The following is a 9,176-nucleotide window of genomic DNA, read 5'->3' as shown; positions in this document are numbered from 1 at the left end:
GTCCCACCTCTCAATACCATTCCCTTTGGGGTTAGATTCTCAGCATATAAATTTGCGGAGAGAGTCCTTTGGTAAAATATGACATCACCAGACTGACTTACACTTTGTCGTGCAATTTGACATGCATGACAGTTTAACTTTTTACTCAATGCCATATGGAAAAACATGATCATTAGTGAGCTAGAGAAAAAAAAAGTCTAGAGCTGGGTGTGGGCTCTACAAAGCATATTGGTTTTTACCAGAAGCTTTAAACACAGCTAGACTATTCTGACTGTGTTTAAAAATTTTAAACTATAACTTCTAAAATCAGAATCTTGAATTGCAAAGATAGGAAGGCTATTTCTGCAGTTTACCAGTGTCTTGGAATATTTTCTTTTGTTAATGAAAAGACAACTTATAAACATGTTTTAAAATACAAATTTATTGCTGTTGGTTAGAGTACTACAGCAATTTAATATAATCTGAGGTCTGTAATTACCATGATTTCTTGTTAACATAGGTAAGTTTTGTCACAAACTGTGAATGTCCAAAATATTTTATTTTGCTCAAATGCCGTTGTAAATAGCTGGAGGGGAAGCAGCTGTGGGGTATAGTTTAGAAATCTGAACTATTTCAAATGGAATTAAATAAAATTTCTGAATGGTAAAAAAAAAAATCTGGGGAAAACACAAACATTCAAGCCATAGCAGTGGGTGATATTTAATTATTATATAATTTTGTTTTGAGCACAAAATACAAATAATTTCACTATAGAACAGCCTTATCTGTGCCTCTTAGAGTTCTGAACTATTATCACTGTCATAAAAATAGCCTGGGTATTATTCTTGGGATTGTAGAAATAAAGTAATTTAACTCCTGAACTTTAAAAAATTTCTCCTAAGACACCCCCATACTGTCTTAAGCCCTTTAAGTGGGATGGGTGGGCAGGGGACAAAATAAATGATATAGTCTCTGTCCTCAAGGGCCTGACACAGTGTGGAGAGCAATGTTAAAGAAAAAACTATTCTAACATCTGTTAAAACAGTAAGAAATATTTTGTTCAAGACTATTGCAACAGGGGAGAAAGATCAAGCTCAACTCAGAATACAGCAAGGACAGGTGAGGATTTAAAGCTAAGGAGGAGGGTGAGGAATCAGGGGGTGGAAATTTACTAAGAGAAGTCATCAAGGGGAGGGGAATTCTTACCAAAATGACCAACAAGATTCTTGCTAAAGGTGGATTAAGAGCTTAGATATCAAACCTGGGAGATGAGGAACTTAATCAAATATCAAGGATGGGAGGATTCCAGAATTCTTTGCTAAGACTGAGCTGGGCAAGCTGATGACAGGATGGGGATCAAGGTTGAGGTCCATGTGACAGGAGGTCTCAAGGAGCCTGAGTAAAATTTGATGAAGTAAGAGTCTTTGCCAACAGAAACATGCAAATAAACAGCGACAGGAAAATATGACAAAGAAACAAATGCAGTGATAACAGAAAAGAAAAAAATTAAAGAGGGAAAGTAAGGAAAAAAGAGAAAGAGAGGGAGGGAGAGAGGGAGAAGGAAAGGAAGAGGAAGAAAGAGAAAGAAAGAAAGAAAGAAAGAGAACAATTTTACTAAGTATCATATGGTCCCTCTGAACGTTCTCCTTAAAAGTCTTCTTCCCAGCACATCTCTGTTTCTTGGGCATCTGACAAAAATCAATCTCTCTCTATCTCTCCCTCTTTCTCTCTCAACCCCTGTCTCTGTCCCTCTGTCTCTGTCTCTGTCTGCCTGTCTCTCTCTCAACGCCCACACACACACACATCTAACCATCATGCACATTCCTCTCTTCACTGCCCCCTGTGCTCACTGGCCATTCCTGCAACCACTCCTTCCACCCAGACTTTCCCAGGACCATTCTCTTCAGGAACCTCCATCTTTTACCATAAATAAATACTTTACTTTCCTCAACTTATAAAATTCTTCATTTCCAAACATTTTTACACACACACACACACACACAGCACCCCATGTCTCCAACATCTTCAGATGCAGAAAGGAGTAATTTTAATATTTATAAATGATCAACAAGTATGTTTCTCTAACAGAAACATTGAGCTTGAGGTGCCTTTGGGGATCCACAGGGGAGAGTTCCAGCGAGAGAAGTCAGGAGGCTGCAAGGAGAGAGCAGATAGACTTCCCGGGGGAACACCAGCCTGGAAGGGTGAGTCAGGGCCAAGGGAAAATTTAAAAGGATAAACCCAAAAGGAAGAGAAGAAACAGAACAGAGAGACCACCCTGACACTAAGCAGAGAAGTCAGGCACAAGAAGGACTTAGTTTCCATCAGGTCTGGCCACTGATAGACCAGATCAGCACGTGCAGAGGACTTAAGGTGATGGAGACAAGGGATTCAGGGAGGAAGGTGGGGAGTGTGGACAAGCCATGCCCTCCCCAGGCTACACTGCACACGGAAGACAAGACGGGGAGGTGTTTCCTCCTGTGCTGACTTGATTCCACAAGGGAATCAAGGGGAATGAGCTGGCAGGGTAGTAGGCCAAATGCAAGTGAGAGTGAGAAGAGCGTGTGTGGACCAACTTCTCTGAGGCAGGAAAAGACAAACCCTGAAAACCACAGAGACATTGTCTTGGATGGAGGCGGACAGAGTCATACACTCTGCGAGGTCTCTCCAGACCGGTGTACCCAGGTGGGGCCAGAAGTACAGGATGTTTCCACTTGGCTGCTGACCCTCTGAGAGGAGGGTGTGCTCAGCCAAGAAAGGGCTTCATGAGATGGTGGAGGACCTAGAGTACCACGGACAGGGACCAGAGTCACTGCATCACTTATCCCCATTGGTGGCAATGGGTAGCTCTTCTTTCCAAGACTGTGGTCTAGGAACAAGGACCTAGGATAAGCAACTGCCTTTCAGATGTGGTCTACCTCCCCCCACCCCCTGCTTACCCCTTCTTTGCCCACAAAGCCCCTGAAGGGACAATCTCCCCATCTCCAGCCACTGGAAGCATCTTCCTAAAAATCAAGCCTGAGGATATCATTTCTGTGCTGATAACCTCACCAGCCACACTGCCCACTAGATAAAGAGTCCATTCCAAAGCATCAGATACAAAACCCCGTATGACTCAATATGGCTCTCTCATGATTTATCTTGTGTTTCATCCCCAGAGAGACCACCACTGACCATGTGCATAATGACATTCCTCCTCTCTATTCACCACTGCACCAGCCAGCAACTAACTCTCTTATTACTCATGTTATATTACTTTGTCTTAGCACACACTACTGTCTGGAAAATATCTTGTTTTATAAACTTCTCCCCTAACTAGAACCAAAGCTCCATGCCAGCAGAACTGAGCCTGTCTTGCAGCCTGCCACTCTCTCAAGGAATAGGGCGTGACTCACACAGGAGTTCAGTAAGTCCTTGTTCAGAATTTATCCACACTGTAGTGAAATTGTTATTTCATATACCATGTCCTCTCACTAGGTTGGGAGCTCCTTAAGAGCAGGGATCCTGTTTCAGAAATCTTATCTCCAAATCCTAGGAAAAGCTTCATGCATAAATTGTAATCAATTCTGTTGTCCAAATAAATGCAAAAGAGTTCAGGAGAAGTCAAAATAAATGCATATCAACCTAAGTTTAACCATTAACTTGCTGTGTGACTCTAGTTAGCCTCTCTCTGCACTTCAGTTTTTTCATTTGCAAAATAAATTATTTGGACTGTATCAGTTGTTCCTCCACCTGAGGGTTAGGGGGTCCTAACTTCTGGGGATTAAACTGGAAAGTCTGCATTTTTTTTAAAGCTCCTTGACTTGAGAATCATGGGACTTTATTATTTCTAAGATCATCTCAGCTCTAACATTCTGTGATTCCATGTTTGAATTACCAAGCCTAGAGAAAATTTTTTACCATGATACCCAGAAGTCTCCAGCCCTCAGGAATTCCTGTCCCAACCTTGAGTGGTCAGATGTTCTGTCCATGATACCCTCACCTACTGGCATAGGACCTCAGGCTGCCTGGGGCTGTTTCTAGGCTACAGCTTTGTCTCTGGAATTATATTTCTCAAATTATCTCCATTACAAGAATCACCCGGAATGCTTTTTATAAATTCAGATATCTGGGCTCTCCAAATCATATTAAATCAGATTCTCAAGGAGAAGAACATTGGATTCTATATTATAAACAAGTGTCATGGAAATCACTGTGATTCAGGGATCATCCCTGGGAAGCCCTGCTCAGGGACAAGAATAGACCTTGGGGAGCTGGGTCTGTGCTAAGTTACAGCAGTTATTACCAACACTGCTGGCAACTGAGCAACACAAGAGCAAGCCCACTCTGGAAACCCCACTGATGTGGGATAACACAACTGATATTGTTTGTCAATATCTACCTTTTTAAGATCTTTTGATGTCTGTGTGATGCCTTTCATTCCACCATCACCAAAACACTTCCAAGAATCATAAGGAATCACACAAGGTGCATTTATCGAGCATTTTTCAAGCATTAGGCAACTTAACCAAACCAGGCTGCAGGTCTGTTCTTGGCAGTAAATCAATGGACAGGTGGCACTGAATATAATGGTGTCCTGTTCTCTTACATACTTTCTGTCACACTCGGGAAGATGGTTGTTGTCCTTCTTGTTTCACTGATGGACCACCAAGGCTCACGTTGCTTGAAGAGTGGTCCCCACTATTAATGATAATTGCACATCTTATAAGTATTAGAAGAGGAATTCATGTCCATATGAAGAGGGTCTCAGAGACTCTGATTTTCCTATCAGCATATGCCGTCACCTCACAAAAAGAGATAAGAGCTCAAAAGGGTGACTTCAAGTATCTGAAGGGTCTCTTCTCCAAAACAGCATCCATACCTGATTTTTTTTTTTCGGTACGTGGGCCTCTCACTGCTGTGGCCTCTCCCATTGCGGAGCACAGGCTCCGGACCCGCAGGCTCAGCGGCCATGGCTCACGGGCCCAGCCGCTCCACGGCATGTGGGATCTTCCCAGACCGGGGCACGAACCCATGTCCCCTGAATCGGCAGGCGGACTCTCAACCACTGTGCCACCAGGGAAGCCCCATACCTGCTTTTTGAGAGCCATATTTTTTTTGTTAGAGGTTGAAGATTCCCCCAATCAGTTGGTCAAGACTACACCTTCAACTATCTTTGGTTGATGATGAACTAAAATTTTTTCTGACCAAAGCTTTTGGTGGGAGGGGAAAAAGAGGAAAGGCAGGTGGAGAAGGCAGGTGTCAACAGGGAATCTGAGGCTCAGGTAGGAGAATCCCACAGTTAAAGACAATTTCCCATGGGATCAGCAATGACTATACCCAGGGAACACATGTACATGTAGACATTTGGTCTAGTGTAACAGTAACTATTTAATTCAACTAATATTATTATGGTTCTTACATGATCCATGGTAGCTATATATCTCATTGTCTAGGAATTACAGAAAATCAAGAGTGTAGCTCCTGCTCTCAAAGATTTTACAGTCAAGACAAGCATTTAAGTTCGGCAAAAACCTTTTTTTTTTTGGTGAAGTAAATTGTCTAAAGTCATGCCTTTAAAAAATGATGACGCTGGAATACAGATACGAATAGCTTAACAAAATCCAGTCTAAACTAAACTGCCAATCTTGGTCATACACATTTGTAGAGCAACTATTTGCTGAATTCTTTTTATGTGGCAAACTCTATGCTAGATATTATAGGTACTATCTATGGCCTTTTTTGTTTGCTTTTTTGTTTTTTTTAATTTTTATTGGAGCATAGTTTCTTTACAATATTGTGTTAGTGTCTACTGTACAGCAAAGTGAATCAGCTATATGTATACATATATCCCCTCTTTTTTGGATTTCCTTCCCATTTAGGTCTCCACAGAGCACTGAGTAGAGTTCCCTGTGCTATACAGCAGGTTCTCATTAGTTATTTATTTTATACATAGTATCAATAGTGTATATATGTCAATCCCAATCTCCCAATTCACCCCACCACCCCACCTTTTCCCCTTGGTATCCATATGTTTGTTCTCTATGTCTGTGTCTCTATTTCTGCTTTGTAAATAAGATCGTCTATACCAATTTTTTTTCATATTCCACATATATGCATTAATATACAATATTTGTTCTTCTCTTTTGACTTACTTCACTCTGTATTACAGCCTCTATGTCAATCCATATCTCTACAAATGACCCAATTTTGTTTCTTTTTATGGCTGAGTCGGCAAACGTTTCGAACCCCTCTGCTCTCCACCTTTCCCACAAAATGCTCAAAGCATTGTAGATAGGTTTATTTCATAACCAACAGGTTTTTTTAATAAAGTCTCCATATATGTGGAAATGTAAAATTTGCTAATTAGGTAGCAAATTTATTAGTACAAAATAGTTTATGAAAAAGAATTGTGTTAGCAATCCATTTTGAAAATGATTTAAGTTCTTTTCTCAACTTATATTTGCTGGTTAGGAAATCTAGTGGAAAAAAAATATACAATTGTCTTACCTGTATTTCCTGTTCTTAAGACACTGAAAAAGAGAAAGGAACTTGAAGTCTTTCTTTCAGTGACTGCCGGCTTTTCTATCTGAAGATGCGCACGTGAGAATATCCATTTTCAGAGGTCTACAATATCTCTTCCTAGCCAGAGAGATAAAGTACATGTAACTCACACAAGTTTGCAAACAATGAACTAAACCTGGAGAAAAAAAAAAAGGAAAACCTTTAGTATTTTGTAAATGACCATTGAGATTGTCAAATTCATGGTCATACAGAGGAAAATCAAATTAACGACCTCTATAAGTAGAAGGAAATGACCTGAAGATGAAGCATCTAAAACTCTCCCCAGACCAACCTCCTTGACTAGATAAGGTTTGTGGTTAGGTTTAGTTGAAAGAGTGAGTAATCCAACTTCCTTTACAGGAATTTCCTGTAAAGATTATTAGCACTCAACAGTTTCTCAACAGTGGGTTTTGGGTTTTTGTTTTTTTTTTCATTTTGTAAAACTAACTCCCAAAAATGTAACCTTTATGACATAACCTAAAGCTTTTGTTGTGATGAACTTTTTTTTAATTCTGAAAAAGAGAAAAACATCTCTCTAACACCATTTATTTGAAACAATAATTTATTGATACAGACAGGGAAATAAATTTAAACTCTGAAATCACCAAGATTTTTTGGTACCTCTTTATTAAAACAAAGATTCAAAATAAAACATATAATTGAGAACCCCACTGTTCCTTTGATAGAACAAATAAAATCACTTAATAAGAACCCTAGGAAACTCTGAGACCACACTGGTCAAAAAGAGCTTTATCTAGAAAGCAACTTGGTTAAGCTTAGATATCACCCATCCTCAAGAGGCTGATATTCTAACAAAGATACGGCTGATTCCTCTGAGCATATGAATGCTCCAGGGCTGCTTCTACACATAACTAGAGGATAACATAAAATACAAAAGAAGACTACATTTGCTTTGGGATGAAGGCAAAATGGGTGTTTCCCTGAGGTGGAAGAGAGAAGAGGGAATTAGCATTTATAACTAGGAATGAACCAAAAAAATATATCTGCTCCGGGTCACGAATCTGCCTAGGATTCCAAGAGGATATGAAGCTTTTTACAGGCCTGTTTCAACACAGGTCATAGGGAGCAGCTGAACAATATTCCAGGCACATGAAGCTCCAGGCTTACAGAGTCATGTGAGAGCAACACAGTGATAAGAATAAAGGCAGGATAAAGTCATACTAAGTTCACAGACACCCCAAAACATACCACCGGCTGTGTCCTGCCCACCAGAAGGATAAGATCCAGCTCCACCCCCCAGAACACAGGCATGAGCCCCCTCCACCAGGAAGCCTACAAAAACTACTGAACCAACCTCACCCACTGGGTGTCTGTGACAGGGGCAGACTGGGAAAAGGGGACCCCAAACACAGTAAATTAAACAAAATGAGAAGACAGAGAAACATGCAGCAGATGAAGGAACAAGGTGAAAACCCACCAGACCTAACAAATGAAGAGGAAATAGGTAGTCTACCTGAAAAAGAATTCAGAGTAATGACAGTAAAGATGATCCAAAATCTCAGAAATAGAATAGAGAAAATACAAGAAACATTTAAAAAGGACCGAGAAGAACTAAAGAGCAAACAATGGTGAAGAACGCAATAAATGAAATGAAAAATTCTCTAGAAGGAATCAATAGCAGAATAATTGAGGCAGAAGAACAGATAAGTGACCTGGAAAATAAAATAGTGGAAATAACTGCCACAGACCAGAATAAAGAAAAAAGAATGAAAAGAATTGAGGACAGTCTCAGAGACCTCAGGGACAACATTAAACACACCAACATTTGAATTATAGGGGTCCCAGAAGAAGAGAAAAAGGAAGGGTCTGAGAAAATATTTGAAAAGATTATAGTAAAAAATTTCCCTAACATGGGAAAGGAAATAGTCAATCAAGTATAGGAAGTGCAGAGAGTCCCATACAGGATAAATCCAAGGAGAAACACAGCAAAACACATATTAATCAAACTATCAAAAATTAAATACAAAGAAAAAATACTAAAAGCGCAAGGGAAAAGCAACAAATAAAATACAAGAGAATCCCCATAAAGTTAACAGCTGATCTTTCAGTAGAAACTCTGCAAGCGAGAAGGGAATGGCAGGCTATATTTAAAGTGATGAAAGGGAAAAACCTACAACAAAGATTACTCTACCAGCAAGGATCTCATTCAGATTCAATGGAGAAATTAAAAGCTTTACAGACAAGCAAAAGTTAAGAGAATTCAGCACCACCAAACCAGCTTTACAACAAATGCTAAAGAAACTTCTCTAGGCAGGAAACACAAGAGAAGGAAAAGACCTAGAAAAACAAACCCAAACAATTAAGAAAATGGTAATAGGAACATACATACTGATACTTACCTTAAATGTAAATGGATTAAATGCTCCAACTAAAAGACACAGACTGGTGAATGGATACAAAAACAAGACCTGTATATATGCTGTCTACAAGAGACCCACTTCAGACCTAGGGGCACATACAGACTGAAAGTGAGGGAATGGAAAAAGATATTCCATGCAAATGGAAATCAAAAGAAAAATGAAGTAGCAATACTCATATCAGACAAAATAGACTTCAAAATAAAGACTATTACAAGAGACAAAGAAGGCCACTACATAATGATCAAGGGATCAATCCAAGAAGAAGATATAACA

Source organism: Hyperoodon ampullatus (genome assembly GCF_949752795.1).
Source record: "Hyperoodon ampullatus genome assembly, chromosome: 15".
Taxonomy (NCBI): Eukaryota; Metazoa; Chordata; class Mammalia; order Artiodactyla; family Ziphiidae; genus Hyperoodon; species Hyperoodon ampullatus.
This window is presented reverse-complemented; position numbering follows the sequence as displayed.